The following is a 16,786-nucleotide window of genomic DNA, read 5'->3' on the forward strand; positions in this document are numbered from 1 at the left end:
AACGCTGGTCCAACTGAGGCGCCAGGTGGAAATGGCATGGCAAGCCGTTCCACAGGACTACATCCAGCATCTCTACGATCGTCTCCATGGGAGAATAGCAGCCTGCATTGCTGCGAAAGGTGGATATACACTGTACTAGTGCCGACATTGTGCATGCTCTGTTGCCTGTGTCTATGTGCCTGTGGTTCTGTCAGTGTGATCATGTGATGTATCTGACCCCAGGAATGTGTCAATAAAGTTTCCTCTTCCTGGGACAATGAATTCACGGTGTTCTTATTTCAATTTCCAGGAGTGTATATATATCGCATCCCGAGTTCCCCATGTAGCACAAGTTCTACCTTTCCCGCTTACTGTGGCACGTCGCATGTTGGCAGCGATGGCATCTTTCGTCAGCTCTGGGCTGTTGTTCAAAGTTAACTATGCAACCCTTACTCTTCCCCATGAACGAGGTGGGATAGGTCTGTTTCACGTGCCGGATAGAGCTCGCGCCCTATTTGTCAGCTCCCAGATGACGGTATTGGACACGTTGCCCAACGAGCCTCACTGGTCTCCTCCTGTCGGCATATTCGCCGGTCTCACTGTCAGCCCCAGTGATGATCTCTGATGTTCCGGCCCAGTTCCATTATATACCATACTTCTTTCTTAAACTCAGTTATCTACGCCTCACCTTACCAAGACAACTTTTACTCAAGACAAAGGCAGTATACAATGTCCTCCAATTAGGTCGTCCACCTGACCCGATTGAACAAAAGTTCCCCCAGATTGACTGGCGTCGTGTATGGCGCGTGGTGTTCGCCTGTTACCTTGACACGAATGTTCAATCTGTCTGGTACCTAACTGTCAATGGCAAGCAAATCAACCAATTTCGCCTTCATCGTATCCACCTCGCCCAATCGCCTCTATGTTCCACGCGTGGAGTGCCAGAAAATGATGAACATTGGTTTGTTTGCGGACCGGCGGCGGAGGTTAGGCACTTGGTTCGTCGTATTGTGGCTTTTCTAACGCGTGACATTCCGGATCGGATTACTCCCCTTTCATTATTATTTCCGGAACGTGACTATTTTCTTCGGACAAAGACCAATGCTGTGAATTGGATTCGCGGACATGCCATTCACTACCTATTTGAACAAACTGTCGACTCTGTACTCGATTTTTGGACATACCTCAAAGACCGTCAAAATGTCGTTGTCCGTCACCCAAAATACAGACAATTTTTCTCAAACTTCCTTGCGAGTGCTTTCCACGACCCGCCTCGCAGCTGGAATGTGTTAAGCCAAGAGAGAAGAAGGTTTCCTGTTTGAACCAATGAACATTTCTGAACAATTTAACGGAACACATCAATTTCGAGAAGACGTGACTCAACATATTACCAGCGGGGCGCAGAAGCCCTCTGATCAATTACACAACAAAAAGAAAAAGAAAAAAAAGAAAGGAAAGGAAAAGAGGAAAAAAATAAAAAAAAACAATAAAAATAAAATTCAGGAAAAGGAAGATTTTGTTTTGTTTGTAGGATAGCCCTAACCTTGATTTCCCATATTTGCCCTGGTATATAGGTAGCTCTCTGGAGTAGGTTGTCAGGAGCCAACGCCTGAAGTGGACCAGATTTTTTTGTTATAGAATGAAAAGTGGCGGTGGCACTTAGGTTTTTTTTAGTTAAAAAAAACCTACAAATTAAGTTAATTTAAAAAAAGTTGATAGAGCACTTGCCCTAAAAAAATAATAAAAAAGAAGGATAGAGCGTTTTAAAAAAATAGTGAGCAGGAGATCCTGGGTTCGAATCCTGGTGCGATATACATTTTCACTCGTCACTGCTGATTCCGCCTAATGTGCCGATGTAGTTGGCAATAGTAAACGCTTTCCTTACCTTTCTCTCCATCTCCTCTTTTAATTTACATATGAGAGACGTTTTGTTGTGTGATTACATGATTTCGCAGAACAATCACTGGAAGCAGTTATTTCCACAAAATATCCAGCAGCATGGGTATGGAGCGATGTGAAATGGAACAACAAATTAACCGCGTGTCAGGCCGATGTCAGACGGATTCACTGAAAGAATTCTCAGGAAATGTTCTTCAGCAAAGGAAGTAGCTTACGAAGCCCTCGTTCGACCAGTACTTGAATATTGCTCGTCGGTGTACGTTCCTAGACGAATCAGCCACCTTATGGCTTTCTCCTACGTATATCTCGCGAAAAGACCATGAAGGTAAAATAGAGAGATTCGAGTCCACGCGGGGTCTTATAGGCAATCGTTCTTCTCCGAACCATGCGCGACTGGAACAGGGAAAGGAAGAAGTAACGTGATACACAAAGCACCCTCCGCCACACACCATAAGGTGTCTTGCTGAGAATAGGTGGTAGATGTAATTTTACCAGGCGGCTTCCTTTTTCGCTCCTTTTCCCCAGTCCATGTGTTCAATCATTTTTCCTCCTCTTCCTTTTTCATGCTATCGAATTCCAGTCCTCCAGTACAGTTAAATTTTCATCTCCCTTAATTATCTGAATAATTTCTTTTACCTCATCATAAATTCTTTCAGCTTCTTCATAACGTGCGGAGCTAGTTGTCATATGTAGTTATCTTGGCTATAAAAAGTGTTCACTACGCTGTTAATATCTCACTTGCATTCCTGTTTTTTTTAATCTTTATTAGAGCAATTCCTGAGTTACCCCTATTTGATATTGTGTTGATAACCCTGAAATGAAATGAAATGATCGTATGGTATTGCTGGCCGGGAGGCTCCAACCGGGGAAGTTCAGCCACCGAGTGCGGGTCTTATTGCAGTCGACGCCACATTGGGTGACTCGCGTGCCGGTGATGAGGATGAAATGATGATGAGGACAGCACAACACCCTGTTCACGAGCGGAGAAAATTCTCCAACCCAGCCGGGAATCGAGCCCGGACCCACTGCATGGGAGGCAAGCACGTTACCATTTTTTTGTTTTCCTTTGGTTTTCTTTTTTCATTTTGTTCGATAACGTTCGTTGCGTTTGGCCCTGGCGGACGTCACAGGACATCCGTTCAAGTCGATCGTTGATTCCTTTAATCAGTTATTTTTTTTACAGAGGGCCAGCGCCTCTCCAACCGAACACACTGACAAGGGAACCTCCCCATCGCACCCCCCTCAGATTTGGTTATAAGTTGGCACAATGGATAGGCCTTGAAAAACTGAACAGATATCAATCGAGAAAACAGGAAGAAGTTGTGTGGAACTATAAAAAAAAATAAGCGAAATATACAAACTGAGCAGTCCATGCGCAAAATAGGCACCATCAAGGATAACACGAGCTCAAGAGCGCCGTGGTTCCGTGATTAGCGTGAGCAGCTGCGGATTAAGAGAGGTCTTTGGTTCAATTATTCCCTCGAGGAAAAAAGTTTAATTTTTTATTTTCAGACAATTATTATCTGTCCGTCCGATGCGAGCCAACTGCGCCGTAGTATGGGGACGCTACACCTAAACAAACATCGAAACACACGTCAGTCGACTACAGCGCACGGAGGAGAGAGTATTCCTGCTAACGAGGCTCCCTGGCTGGCAGTTGACTGTTCACTACTTTGGACGAGAGTGCATTAAATACGTGAGATGTATTCCGTGGGCAATATGAATCCAGCAAATGTAGCTCACGACTTCAATAACAAGGTCAATGTATATTTTCCGAACTGTAAGAAATCGTATGGTGATGATTGTCTGAAAATAAAAAATTAAACTCTTCCCTCGACCGAAGATTTGAACGAAGGACCTCTCGTTCCGCATCTGCTCACGCTAACCACGCGACCACGGCGCACCTGAGCTAATACTATCCTGATCTTGCATATCTTGCGCATAGACTACTCAATTTGTATATTTTGCTTATTTTTTTCATAGTTCCACACAACTTCTTCCTGTTTTCTCGATTGATCTGTGTTCAGTTTTTCAAGGCCTATCCACTGTGCCAACTCATAACTAAATCTGAGGGGCGTGCGATGGGGAGGTTCCCTTGTGAGCTACCATGCCGGCCCCATTCAGCTAAGCAAGAGGACTGTTGATAACCCTATATTCACCTGATAAGAGGTCCTCATCTTCCTGCCACTGCACTTCACTTATTCTTACTATATCTAAATTCGCCCTATCAAATTCTCTTTTTAAATTCTCCAATATACCTAACCAGTTAAGAGATCTAACATTCCAACCTCCGCTCCATAGAATGCCAGATTTGTTTTTCTTGACAGCTACATTCTCCTGAGTAGCCTCAGCAGGAGATCCGAATGGGGGACCGTTTTATTTCAAGAATATTCAAGAAGATATCATCATCTTTAAACCATGCAGCACAACGGCAAGTTCTCGGGAAACGAAACGACTGTAGGCCCCTCTGATTTTGACCGTTCGCAGCACCACCATAAGCAAGGCTATGGTGGCTAGTGTCACTAGGCCAGATGAGTCAATAATCCAAACTGTTGCTTCTGTGACTACTGCGAAGGCTGTTGTCTATTTTCAGGAACCATAATGTTAGTGTGGCCTCTCCACAGGGCTGTTCGGATCCGATTCTGTCGTCGTCTACACTTCTGATTCATTTGTAACAACTCGTCGTACAAAGGAATAATATACCAAAAACATGTAATTAGAGAGACTTTATATATTTGTAAGTTTGCAAGCTAGACTTCGTGTCCTGCTTATACCAGTTCTCTAACGCATTCTTTGTATTATTATCGCTGGTCACCAGGAACCCAATACTTGAAGCAGCTGGTACCTGTAAAACGTTTGTTAGTGACCTTCAGGTCATGTGATGTTCTGGCCTTGAATCGGGCATCATATTTTTACGTTACTTTCATTTCAGAGTGTCCAACTATTTTTTGTTTGTACCTTCCGGTTCTGCTGCTAAAATCTCATGTCTTGGGCACTTCAACAAGTCGCAAAATATCTCCCAAAAACCTGCTTAAAAACTCGAGCATCTGGTGTTGAAGGAGGCACCAGTAACTTCTCCATACCCCTATCGTACCTGTAGAAGATAAAGTTGACCACTCACTCAGTTTTCCGTGATGATCTTACTGCAGTTCAGTTAAAGAGAATTTTTTACACCATAAGCGTTTCGCTTTCATTTATAAAGCAAATATAATAATAGTAATGTTAGTGACAGTGATAAAAACGAAGCATAAACAAATAGTACGCTTTGTGTAGCACCGTGTATTGATTCGCACGGTAAAGATGCGGGCTTAGAGTAGTTAAAGTACCGGGTTCCCTTTGTCAAACTAGATTCGGCCCTGATGTGTTTAAAAACATACCGTATTTAGTTCCTGTGACCAGGCTAGGCGAAGCAATGCTGAACATGCGAAATTCTTCGCAATCGTGCCGTGACTGCTGATTCTGGATTTGCGTGAATTACTGAAATTTGTTGAGAGAAATACACGAACATTTTCTCAAACAAGAAAACCGCATATCTCTTTTCCATATGCCACCTACTTGTCCATACAGAGCTCTGACTGTTTTACGTCTTCTATAGGGTGTTAAATTAAAATTTCGTTTTTCCTTAAAGTTCACACGAACTTAATTTGTTAAAATTATGCGAAAGAGCAAAAGGGATTTTTTGTACGTAGCGGGGTTTTAACGCACCTTTATTTTTTAAGTCTAAGAAGCACAAAAAATACGTCCAAGTCTGTTTATCCATGATTATTATAATACTTCTCCCGTGTCATGTCGACTACCGCGTGAAATGGTGTTTGTCGCAATTCTAACTTTGTGTTACCATGACGCAATTACCGTGTACAATTTATGTATTTGAAATTATATTCAACGTATATAATTGTTTAGAGGACTGCACAGCCAAAAAAAATTGTCTTGAAAATGGTGGAAGAGTACGATTTGTACCATAAACAATATAAAATTTAACATTCTAACTGCTGGATCTCCTTCTGCTGTAGGACAATGGTCAATGCGCAGAGTTACTGATCGTGCAGTAAGGTGGGGGAAGAGACAACTGTAAATAATTGTCTGGCGCGGTCTGAAATCGAAAGTGGCTTGGCGTCATTCGAAGATTTTTAGTGTTGATGTGATAGACCATGACGATATGCAACTGTTAGGAAGTTGCGTGTAGTCTTTACCATCTTAGTTCGTGTATTATAACAAGAGATGGCGCGCAAAGACAGTCATCTATCGACTTGAGGCTTACGGGGACTTCTGCTGAAGACTGAAAAACTCCAGGGATAACATAAGAAGCAATATCCTATAAGTTCACAAATGTCATCCCTAGATATCACCACCGTACCGTTTTATGGGTCACTTGTTTATCGTTGTAGATCTATGTAATACCAAAAAGGAGAAACTGCAGTTTTTAGCGTTATTAGTGTGTGGTATTTGAAGTTGCGGTTAGTACGTGAAATTCTTTGGTAGAATCTTCGCAAGTAAGTATATCTGACATAAGTAAAGACGCATTCAACTTTTTGATGTCCTGAGTAGTAGTTTTCTTTGAGTGGAAATATATGCTTGGACTATTGTTAATGAAAATGACAAGTAGTATAGAATTCCTTAGCTCCCGGCATAACCCATAATTTGTTATAATACATGAAATGACTCTATCATTGATGAAATACAAGACTTATGCGAGAACGACATGCTAGTGGCACAAAATCAGACGCGAGCTCTTGACCGGTGTTGCAGTGTCTATATTTTCTTTATTTTGTTCTTATTTTATAAGTGAAGAATAAAATGTTAGAAATATCTCGTAGCAGTGTTTGGCCCCGTCAGTAAAATTTCAGAATTTCTTACATTTCTATTGCAGTGCATAGTAAAACATATGATCGTCATATTTTTGAAGTTTCTGAAACTGTTTACGGATTCGTAGTATTAACTATTGTATGGACGTCGGTACCCTGGAGCTGGAGAAAGGTGTTAGAGCAGCAGCATTTTGTTGAGTGAATTAGGCAAGGGTATATCTTAAAATGAGTGAAAATTAGAAATTCCTAATTTTAACAGCCATGATCGTAACATAATAGGCGCCACCAATTTCGTAACGGTGGTAAAAGATGAAAGTTGCTGCTCTCTTGATGTATGAAGCAGTTATCTGTAAATAAATAAAAAATAAATAAATAAATACTTTCGCTGCCGGAACAGCTGTACTAAGAGTGTGAGATTGGGTTGTACTGCGGTGTTTTTGTAATGCGAGCAAATTCGATGCACATGTTGAGTGACTAACGCTTCATTCGCTGTTGCACATAGCTGAGAGAGCAGTTAGTAGTAAATAAATATGTTTGAATTGACGTAATTTCAGAATAAATATTTTTCTGTGATTGAGAAAATCTGTTACGTATTTATAAGAATCCAGGGTTCGGGAAAAACTTCGGAGTCAGTGAAAATGTTCATGACTGAAGCATGTGGTCAGACGAATCCTATCATCAATTACGAAAAAAAGATCAAAGAAATGACCACTGTCGTAGCTTCCGTCATTGGAAATATCACAAATAGTATAAATTCAGAATATTAGATTATTTTAGGATATGCTCTTTTCAGTTGGTGTAAGCTCCGCATATTTTACTTAATTTTCTTTCTTTCCGCTTATTACAATGTTGCTTGCTGTGCTTTCTCCATAACATAAATCTTATAAATTCATTTCGTAGATCCATATGCTACCGTGTTAGTATCCCATGCTTCTGCACTTTTGCAGCTGTTAACATGTGTAAAGTTGGTTTAGTACTAAAACTTCAAAATCTTCCCAAGTGCCCTTTATGCAAACATTACCAATTGCTTTGTGCATTAGTATTAGATAAAAAAAAAAAAAAAAATTAAGTTGATGCCATGCTACAATTGTGTGTGTGTGTGTGTGTGTGTGTGTGTGTGTGTGTGTGTGTGAGGGGGCTGCTCTTTTAGGTTATTGAAAGCTGTTATATTTAAATTATTGATTTATGTTAACTTGAGGAATTGTTCTTAGGCTTACAGAGAACGGAGTTGACACTCAAGGCACGTGAGCCCTACTGGATTTCTAATTTCAGCAGAACCACATCTTGAAGCAGCTACCAATGTAGTACAGCCATAATACACTGTCATCATAACCGTCTCAACCGTTTTTATTACATGTGGTATAGGAGAGAGATTACACGTCTTACGTAGGCCTAACTTGTCTTCCTTCATGTAGGGTTGTTGACAACAATAACAGCATCTACTACTACTACTACTACTACTACTGCTGCTGCCACCACCACCACCACCACCACCACCACCACCACATCTACTCATAGTAGTTCTATTGAACACTTGTTTGACATAATAGAATGATATACCCATTCAATTGGTAAAATGTTCATCTGCATGTTGAGGCTTCTAATTAAAAAAAGGTTAACATGTTAAATAATGAAAAGTTATCAGTTATTAACTGTGTGTGTGTGTGTGTGTGTGTGTGTGTGTGTGTGTGTGTTCCATGTATTATTTTTTTGTTCCTTGCAAGACAGAAAAAAACAATCAGTCCAGTTGTTTGCACAGTCCACAAGAGGGTCAAGAGGAATATTTGATAGTTGTCAGATTTGACTAGTGATGTAATGTTAGGGGCTGCATTTACAGTAGGATCCAACACATATGGATCTGAGATATGTTAGAGTATAGAAATTGTCAGATTACTGGATTTTCATTGAAAAACTCTGTTTTTTTATTTGTATTGAAACATTTGACTCACAAAACAAGAAGAAAAGTACTATGTAGAACTCAGATTACATGTTAACAATACTTTATATACGTTTTTTTGCAACAAACATATTAATTTTAATGTATTAATCGTTTTTATGTTCATCTTCATCAATAGGCTTCTTATGTGATATGAAGTCATCAGTCACCCCCTTGCCCCGACTGAGGAGATTTTTATAGCTTTCTCTCGCAGCCTCCTTAAAAGTAAAACATCAGCTGCTTCTATGTCATTTTCCTCCACCACATGACGCGTGTTAAGTGCAATCACAGCATTGTTATGTCATATGGTCTGTAATGTCAAAAGTTTCCCATTGTTCTTCATTGGCATATGTAGTTAACATGTCTTGGATAATCTTATCACTCATCAGCTGACAATTTTCATCTTTGTTTCCGAATAACCAGTCATTTACATGTTAACAGATGTGTGTTGCAGCATCATTTGAACAGATATTGTCAGTTTTTTCTTGGAGCTGCATGGTTTTCTCATTGTTAATGGGTTCTCAATAAGTTTATGTTCTTTAAAACATTTTTTGTGCATGTTTGATAAAGGAATAAAGGAAGATAATGGCCATAGTTTATCCCTCACACGTACCACAATTTAGTCGAAATACTTCCCCAAGCCCAAGCAAGGTTGTAAACATCATCTTTAACATTTATTTATGTTAATGATTCGATAACATTTTCCACTTTACTAATTACTCTATACTGCAAGCTTTTTTTAAACCTTAACAGTTTGGATAATATTCTGATCCATAGTGGATGTTCAGGGCAGTTATCCAGTACCAACAACGCTTTGAGACACATTTTGCTTCTTGAGGAGCTCTTTGATCGATGGTATGAACTCCACGTGAAACCACTCACTGAAAAATTCCCATGCTATCCAAGCCCTGTTTTGGTGTTTATACTTGAATGCTAGATGTTTTAAGTTTTTGAACGCCTTGGGAGTTTTTGATTTTCCTATGACAAGCAGCTCAAGTTTGTGCGTTCCACTAGCATTAGAGCATGACTGTATCTTTATTTTTCTGCCAGGAGCACTTGCCTCTGCTTTGTGCCTGGATGCTTTGTTGGACAAATGTTTCCAGAACAATTTGCTTTTGCCCGCATTATAAATCTGACTAGGACAAAGACTTAACTCTTTTCATATTGTGGTTAGCAAGCATATAACAAATCTTGTTTAAACTCACCAAGCCATCTGGTACTTGTATGGAAATAGTCTTTTTTCATAATTTCTTTATAGAAAAATCTCCCTTTTCTTTGATAAAATGTCCTGAATTTTGAGTGTGTTTACTACGTTCATGAAGAAACCATGTTTACAAAGCTTCTTCAATTATCAACTGGTACTCACCAGTTTGTATCACTTCCCTGCCACTGCGTTTGCTGTTCAAATTGTGCACAAACCCCTCAATTTTATTGAGATTCTTTTTAATGTCATAGAGGGTAGCACACCCAACACCATAGAACAAAGCTGAATTGTTAATTTTTTCTCCTGTGTTTAATTTTTTAATAATTTTGGGTCAACCAAAGTCAATGTCTTGTTTACTTTTTTCACTACCTGCTTGAGACACATTGTATGAAAGATATGAAACATTCACTAACACTGTCGAAGCAAGTTAAAAGAGGGCACTAATTTGATTGCACAATGTATGCAATAATCAAAAATTGGAGGCCGACTACGTATTGTTTACTAAACTGTTCAATTGAAGTGGTCCCACTCATCCACATCACATGATCTCGGCATGTTGTGTCGGATTATTGGACGTGTTGGGCTGGCGAAGTGTCAAATTATAGAAACTCTACTGTATTGAATTTTATTGTTTTTTTGGTAAAGCCAACTACTGTGTTAACAAAGAAACTTGGTTGTGGTGACAGATTGATCTACAGCTTTTCCCGAGGTGTAGGTTAGGTTGGAATGTGATAGTTTAGTTGTGAGTTGGCGAAGCTAACAAATCTGTAACTAACAAGAGCCTGGGTTTGGTGACACTGATCTGTAAGCTGTTTGAAAAAATTGCCACCGATACCACATTATAGTTGCAATTTTGTATAAGCCGTTTGTTGCATTTTTCCTGCATCACTGGTCAAAGCCAACATCTCATATCGTATGTTCTTCTTTATCCCTGCAATTTTTCCTACATCACTGGTCAAAGCTGACGACTCATATTGAATATTCCTCTTTCTCCCCACAGGAATGTGTCACATTTATTAAGTGGTGGTGATGCAGCCAACCATATAAAATGCTGTATCCTGTTTAAGTGGCAGTTCTGTAAATTGTTGCGATGTTTCCAGAAGTCAGAAAGTAATTATCCAACATCTGCAATCTCCTGAAGTGTTTGTTTGATGAAAATAATCTGATCTCTCTCAAATCACAAAGTGGTGTCAACTTGTAGCAGCAGCACCACTGTATTCTTCAGCAAACTTGTCAGTAGGCTTGGTCTTTTCATTTCTTATGTTTTTTATTGGATCCTTTTAGCTGTGGATCTGGAGCGTTCTCCTAGTGGATTTGAGATAATAAGGCATTAAATTATAAAACAATTGTGGATGTTACTTGCAATGTTGATAATGATAGATGCTGAAAGAACGACCAGTGTTCTACGATACAGTAAAGTTTGTAGAGGGATTTGTGAGGTTGGGAGAGAGAATTGAAATCGAAAAGAAGGATCTCTGATAGAATGTTTATAAGTTAAACCATTTTGTTAGTGTCATAATTGAAACTGAGCAGAAGAGTACTTGCAGAAGATGACATGGGGTTGCAGAGAGGTTAGATTATGAAGAGACAATAACTTACATCCAGGTAAATAGGAATAATAAAAAAGTCTTTAGAGGAAGGCCTGATCTTCAAAGCTCAAGACATTCACAATACCTTACTTCTGTAGCAGCACTTTACTTGCCCCTGTGCACATATCTATTTGTATTTTACAGTTACTAGACACAAAATATCGTGGCATGTTTCACTTTTTTACACAGATATGTGGTTTGAGCTTGTTTTGCTGTCCAGATGTTATCTGCACACAAATCACTAATGTCATCTTGAAAAACATTTGCTATCCAATGCAGCTAAAGCTCTCAATCTATGGTGGTGACTGGGGGAGGGTGGGGGGGGGGCAGTAGTAGTAGTAAACAAGATAGATGAGTACTAAAAACATTCTTTAAAATTTTGGTTATGTGATAAACCATCTTAAAGACTGCCAATTCAACTAAATACCAATGGATCACAATTAAAAACAACTTAAATTTGCACTATATCACAGAAAACGTCATGAGGAAGGCAAACTGAAGATTTTTATTGGCAGAACATTTGGAACATGCAACAAACCTAACAGGGTCTACACTGACAGGGTCTACACTACGCCTCTGTTCTCTTCTGCAGTATTATTGTGTGATACAGGAGTCTCACCAGATAGGAGTGCCAAAGGACATCAAAGTTCAAAGAATGACCGTCAGTTTTCTGTTATTGTTAGATAGGGGAGAGTGTCACAGATTTAATAAGTGGTTTGGAGTGGCAATAATTAAAACAAGGCATTTTTTCAGTACAGCAAGATCTTTCCACGAAACTGGCATCACTAACATTCTCCTCTGAATGTCAAAATATTTTGTTGACTCCCAGCCACATAGAGAGAAATTACCCCACTTTGATAGTGAAATCGGAGCTCATATGGAAAGATTTGAGTGTTGGTTTTTTCCCCGCTTGAGCTTCTTGAGAGTGGAATGGTAGAGAAATAGTTTGAAAGCAGTTCTGTGCACGATCTGCCAAATATTTAAGTGTGAATTGCAGAGTAACCATTGGTTTCATCCCCTGCCTATTTAAGAGAGGAGCTGTCAAATATTTTCTGAGTTTTCAGTGTATGTAATGTGTTGTGCCCGTAGCAGTCCTGGGTGTGATCACTGTAAACCTTGTACAGTCTGCAGGTAACTGTCTAAGTGCTGAGCCTTTTTAAGACGATACAGTAGTGTGCTAGACTAGCAGTTGCACCATACTCACATCTTTTGGCATATAAGCTTAAATCCTAGTTCCTCAGACAATTGTAATGAATCAGAAATGACCTGGCTTATATTATTTATCCAAAAAATTGAGTAAATGATGTTGGAAGCCATTGTGATATTTTGTTTTCACCATCCTTTTCTTATTAATATCCTTGACTCTCTGTACCTGCTTGTTGTGGCTTTTATTAAATGTTTTGGACAATTAATTTAAATTGGTGACAAAGGATGAAGATGAATGTTTAAAAATAAATATCCCTTTTTTTCATCAGTTGGGCAAAATTTCATGGAGCTGATTGCATTCCTTATCAAATACAAAAGGTTGTATTTTAAAAACTTTAAACAGGGTGGTTAGAAACAGCCTTAAAAGCTCGTAATAGTGTTGGAGGTTGGTTTGTGATGAGAAATAATTATTAAGAAAAAATTCGATATGCTGCACCATTTGAGTTCATTGGCTTTCAAATTAGCCAGTCAGGCCATTGCATGAGCAAATTAAAGTGACCTGCCAGATATGGTGTTGCCAAATGTGTTCTTTGTTTGGTTTTCTGAAACTGAGCAAGAGAGCAAAACAAAAAATTGGACATGGGATGGTAGTAAGACTGAGCAGTCTTGTCTGCTGTCATCTACATAGTGAGAAAAACTGACATTAATCGTGTTTGGTAGGCTGCTTGAATTTGCACACACAATGGCCTGATTGGCTGGCTTCAGTTCTAATTAACTTGGAAACGGCACAGTGCATCAGATTTTTTTTTTCTTAACAATTATTTCTCAGCACAACCTACCCTGCAACTCCGTGCAAGCATTCCAGACTTTTTGACCAACCTGTATAGATCAGTACTTCTAGGACAGCCAGAGTCTGTGGCTGAGTAGGTCAAGTGATGTTCCCAAGCCTTTTCTTATCTTTCCTTGTATGTTGTCCCTACAGTTTTGTGCAATAGTGACTGTTTCTCCTACGTGCGTGCGTGCTCGTTTTGGAGTCTGTGCCAGCTGCCGTAAGTTTGATTCAACAGAACATTTCAACTTGGTCCCAAAACTTTTGTAATATTCACATTTTCACCATTGTTGTTTTCGAGAAAGTATAGACTTAACTCAAGGGCAAGGGTGGGGGGGGGGGGGGGGGGGAGGTGGAGAAGTGACCTCTACACCTAACTGAACTTTGTGAGAGTTCCTTCGACACGTGTAGTTGTCTTGGGTTTACGGGTAACCAGTATTACATTCTGTTGTTGAAATGTGAGAGTTGAATGTGGCCTCTGTTGGTCAAGAATAAATTATTTAGGGTCTGTAAGTTTTCCAGTAGCATATTTTAGTTACTCAATAACATTGGACCTGAACATCATCTGTGTTTACGCACAAAATCTGGTGGCAAATTTCCAAGAGCATTAATTCTTCTATAGAATTTGTGCAAAGTAGGGGATCTGCCAAATTGCATCACGGTTTTCTACACAAGTTGTTCAACCCCTGAGATTAAACAAAGTAGTATAAGCAGGCACCATAAAGGCCTGCAATAAGCAAATTATAACTTTTTTGTTGAAAATTAGTTCGAAATGTGCTTCTTTTATGAAAGCTGTCATTAATGTGAATTTTGTGGAGCAAGGCCCTGTAATTAATTTTGAATATTATCCTACATTGCTTTAGGATACTGTGTAAATGTCTATAAGAGGAAATGTCTTGCCGGAATAGAGGTATATGTAAAACTGATAAGGTTAACATGTAACCACAAGATATGGATTGTTGGTTGCAAGGTGGTTTTATGTGCAGTTACGGAGTTCATATTAGACGTGAATCACATTTAAGACATAACAATGTTATCCTCTTCTATGCTACAAGATAATTTTAATGAAAATTTTTTCGTAAATCCTCCAGCAGGCGCTCACTTTTCCTGTGCAGGAGTAGTTGCATGACATTGAGTGTGCGACATACATTTTTCTGTTCGAAAACAATTCCCTTATAAACTCATGTTACTATTGATATTAATTAGTTTTTTTTTTTAAAGGCAGATATTCTACCACTCAAACTGATATTAACAATATCAGAATAAGTTTTTTGTATAATTAATACAAAAAGTATTTTATCACTACAGTTGATAACAATAACTAATAGTACCACTTGTCTAATCAAGAAAACTGTCTAAACTGTTACTCCTTTCAAAGCAAAAGGAGGTCTCAATATTTAATATGGCTGTTAATGGCGCTTATTACTATAAACATAGATATAAATCTAAGCATCTAAATTATACAGTTTAAAAAGACAGTTCTGATTCCCTATAAGTGTTGAAAATAAATATATTGATGTTCACTGCCTACTAAAACAATATTATATTAAGTTACAGGCAGACCATGTTCACCACTCAGTAATTTGAGAGAGGTCAATATCAGATCGCTAGTCATTTGAGTCTACAGTTGCAACTTCACACTTTTCACATGTGTAACCTAATAATTATATGCTTCCTGCAGACAAAACTCTCATGTGAATCACACTTTATTTTTGTGTTAATATTATTGCCTCAAGGCTCCCCAACTTGCTCAATTGTTGTCCAGTACATTTGGAGGCACAGCTAAATATCTTTAGGAAGTCTTGGAATTTTGGATTTTCCTATTAGATGTGATTTCCCTAGATCATAAGCAAAGTTCTTTAGAAAAATCCTTCTTGAAACCCTTTGATTTTCTCCATTTTGGTGAAAAAGGATTGAGGTATTGATGCCCGCAATGCCCATTAGCATGAAAAAGATTGCTAAAGCCATCTTCTCGTTATAGGAGCCACACCTGGTCAATTGTATTCATGGCATTGTAATGTAACATAAATCTGGCTTTCGGGAATCGTCTATAGCTGACAGTGTTGGAACTGCCTTGTTCTTGTTCGGCATGTATGTAACCACTGTCATATTCTTCTTATATATGAAAAGGGACAAATCTGCTGCTAGGTTTTTTTTTTAGACAAGAATGCCAAGTGAATTTCTCGCTTATTCTTTCTGAGTGTACCAACAGATGGAAGATTTTTCTTTAATAGTGACAAAGCCAGGGGGTAGCTTATCTGTCAACTGTCCATTGTTATATTCCTGTTGGGTTCCTCTGTGTGACTCCCTTTCTAAATCTGAATTTGAGACTACATCAAGCTGCTTTCCACAGTATACCTCAAGATAGCTTATGAAAAATGTTTTCGCATTGGAGAGCGAAAATACGTTAATGCCTTGTTAGGCAGTTTTGTTGGGAATATATTGTACAAATCCATAGCAACCCCTAAAAGCATGAGGTTTCACATCAATGGTTAAAACTCAGAGTTTGTGCGTACCCTTGGAATTTGTCACAAACTCCGCCTAAATGGAATGTACTACAGCCAGCTTATCAGATGTCCTTCTCTTTTATCTGGTTTTATAATTTATTGTATCTCGTGACAGTTCTTTCAGTTTCGATTCCTGATCCATTTGCATTCCATGGCTCCTGTACAGTTGTGTGGTTAGCTTTCTTTATTTTCAAAAGATAAAATAAACCAAGGGACACCAGTAGCTCACTTCTTATCTTTTCTTTACTATCTCTTTCTCTCTGATAGTCAGAAAATTCTGGTTTGAGCAGAATGTATTTGTTTGTATATTTTACAATGTGATCAATCATTTCCGTGCTAAGTATTGTACTGAGTCCAGAAATCTCAGGTGTTACAAGCCTGACATAGCATTTGGTCCTGCAAAAGTTTTTACCACATTTTTATTTCTCGCTTTGCTTGTGTCTGAGCTAACAGTTTTCCTTTATTTAGTAGCTTTGTCTCTTTCTACAAAGCAATCACCAGTAAAACCTGTTTGGCAGTTAGCATCTTCATTTTTATTCAACTCATATTCTCATTAATTTCCACTGTCATAGTCACTATGAGCAATAATTACCTCATCTTCATCTTCAGTATCATCTTTTATAAAATCTGAATCTCCGGTCATGAGACACTTAAGTTCCTCATCACTGTAATGCTTTCTTGTGGAACAGCAGCAGTTCTAGTGAATATGAATCAGAGGAATAATGGAACAGTGGCTATATTCCTGCAGTCTTTTTGCAATATTATGAAAGTAACATAGAGATTCTTGTAGCCGTATTGCACAACCTGCTTCAAACTCCGTGAACTGTTGATAATGGCATCTTTTTCATCTTAAAGTCTCTCCAGAATATCACCTCACTATGTTCAATCTCAA

The 16,786-nt window shown here is 38.8% G+C and overlaps 1 protein-coding gene across 2 annotated transcripts in view; it reads left to right on the forward strand.

Annotated features, from left to right (window-relative positions):
• Window positions 1–6,222: 6,222 nt before the first annotated feature.
• LOC124544714 (protein bric-a-brac 1-like) overlaps window positions 6,223–16,786 on the forward strand; it is a 183,770-nt gene continuing 173,206 nt past the window's right edge. For both annotated transcript variants that reach the window (XM_047123359.1, XM_047123360.1), the window contains exon 1: window positions 6,223–6,371. The gene's annotated coding sequence lies outside the window, so the exon portion shown is untranslated. The remainder of the gene's footprint in view (window positions 6,372–16,786) is intronic.

The sequence above is a fragment of the Schistocerca americana genome, chromosome 8, assembly GCF_021461395.2.
Source record: "Schistocerca americana isolate TAMUIC-IGC-003095 chromosome 8, iqSchAmer2.1, whole genome shotgun sequence".
NCBI lineage: Eukaryota > Metazoa > Arthropoda > Insecta > Orthoptera > Acrididae > Schistocerca > Schistocerca americana.